The following is a 2369-nucleotide window of genomic DNA, read 5'->3' as shown; positions in this document are numbered from 1 at the left end:
TACCTGTGGGTCTGCACACACACAGGCAGTCATCGCTGCTGTTCCCATGGGCTCCCCTGGGACCATGTGGTGTATCTGGGGCATCCGGGCCCCGGGTGGCCATGGACGTGTCGGAGGGTCTGTTCTTGGATGGGCATTCCTCACTGTGTGTGACTTGATCCACGCATGCTCCGTGTCTGGTCCTGGGAGCACAGCTAATGTCATCTCTCCACTTCCTTCTTTGTTCCCATTTATTCCTGTTACTTTTTTTTTTTTCCAAGACTGGATCTCACTCTGTCACCCAGGCTGGAGTGCAGTGGTGCAATCACAGGTCACTGCAGCCTTGACCGCCCCCCCGGCTCAAGCGATTCTCCCACCTCAGCCTTCTGGGTAGCTGGGACTACAGGCACGCACCACCACACCCAGCTAATTTTTTTTATTTTTTCTTTTTTGTAGAAATGGGGGTTTCGCCATGTTGCCCAGGCTGTCTTTTTATGTAACTTTAAAAGACTAGCATCTGTTGAGTTTTTTCCAATAACAGAAGTCATCTGTGCTAACTATAGAAAACACAGAAATACACAGACCCCCCCCCCCCACCCAGAGCTAACCACTGCTAATACCTAAAGACTACGATCAGCCTGGAGAGGGTGTGAAGTTGTACCAGGAGCTCGGCAGTGTTGGTGGGGTGTCTGGCCTTGTGCCCCTGCCGTCCCGTCATGCACAGGCGCCATGTTCAAAGACTCCGGAGAACCCCCTGAGCCTGTTTTGTGGGTCTCGGGATGCAGAGGCACCAGTGGGCAGAGATGAGAAAGTGGAACCTGCAACGGGCATGACTCAGTTTCCTGGGACTTCCGTGGGAAGTCAATGAGGGCATGCACATGAGAGTGCCGGACGCAGCATGCACATGAGCGTGTCTGGACAGAACAGGTCCCTGCTTGGCCTCAAGCTTCCTCTAGAAAAGAACACTTGAGCCCTGTCTCCCCCATCCCCAGCCCACTGGCTCTCTGCCTCCCTACGCTCCACTGGGAGCAGAGGAAGACCTGTCTTTGCTGAAAAGGCTGCTGGCCCCAAGAGATATAGGGACCTTCACCCACCTCTTCACCCCTAAGGGTTTTCCTCACCTACAAGCAAGGAAAACACACCATCAGGCTTCTCCAAACGCAAATGGTCCAGGGTGGGCAGAGGCAGACGCTCAGCGCAGCTTGTTCTTGGCCTGTAACAATGCACTGCTCCATGCAGGACCTGAGAAGAGAGCACAGAATGTTCCCAGAAGGCCCCGGGTCAGAATACAGTTAGCCATGAGGAGAAGAGTCTACCCTCGTACCCAGGGCAAGCCTAATTCAGACAGTCATGAAAATTAGATCCGTTTTTGGGAACACTCGCTCTGTACCAGGGAACCCCCTAGAAGTTTTTACATAAATTCTCTCCTTTTATCCTCACAACTCTCCAAGAAGGTGGTAGTATACCCGATTTTACAGATAAGGCTCAGAGAGGTCTGGAAATGGGGCAGCTGTTCCCACCCAGGCTGCCTGCATATGAAGCTTAGGCTGGGCCTCACCATCCTGCTTCTCCCAGGGATGTCTTCCCTCAGCCTCAACCAAACAGGAGCCCAGGGCAGCCAAGAGAGGCCAGGGGTCACTGTGCCTGAAACACAGAGGCCTGGCCACACACAGCAGACGGCTGACACCAGCCAGCTGGCAGTTGCGGGGTCAGGCTCTGCAACCTGGAACCACCACCTCCCTTGGCCCTGCTGCCCCGGGTTATCAGGAGCCTGAAGCCCTCATCTCCACCCACAGGACGAGCTTGTGGGCTCATGAGAACACCTCACCATGGGACAGCCGGACTTGCATCTTGTCTGGAACCAGCCCCAGCTTCCCACTCCCCATTCTGCAGTGAATGCTGATGGGGGCGGGGAGTGGGGTGGACAAGGAGCCATGGGGAAGCACAGACAGGGAAAATCAGGATTATTCTCTTTGCGGAAGAAGCCCCCAGGTCCCTATGCTATGGTGGTAGAAACCTGGCAGCGACACCCTCTGCCCGTGGGGCTACTTCACTGTGTACCTGGACTTGGAACCATCACAGACTTCGGAACCATCAGGAATCTGGGAATGACTGCAGGCTGAACTACAGTGGACTTTCAGACGCACAGCAGGCTGGTGGAGCACACACAGGCCTGGTTCCCTCCAGGCCAGCAGCAGAACAGCGGTGGTCTTCACTGACTTCCTGCCCACTTCTCCCAGGACAATGTCCTGTTGGCTTCACAGTCCCTGAAGCCAAAGCTGGTGGGGGCAGGGAGGCAGCCAACTGCCTCTGTATGTAGTAGGGGAGGGGGTGTCCAGGGAGGGTTGCATGACCCTGAGAGCCACAGGTCACCAGGCCTCAGGGCTGCA

This window comes from Saimiri boliviensis, chromosome 1, assembly GCF_048565385.1.
Source record: "Saimiri boliviensis isolate mSaiBol1 chromosome 1, mSaiBol1.pri, whole genome shotgun sequence".
Taxonomy (NCBI): domain Eukaryota; kingdom Metazoa; phylum Chordata; class Mammalia; order Primates; family Cebidae; genus Saimiri; species Saimiri boliviensis.
The sequence above is the reverse complement of the archived record's forward strand: the minus strand, read 5'-3'. Positions refer to the sequence as shown.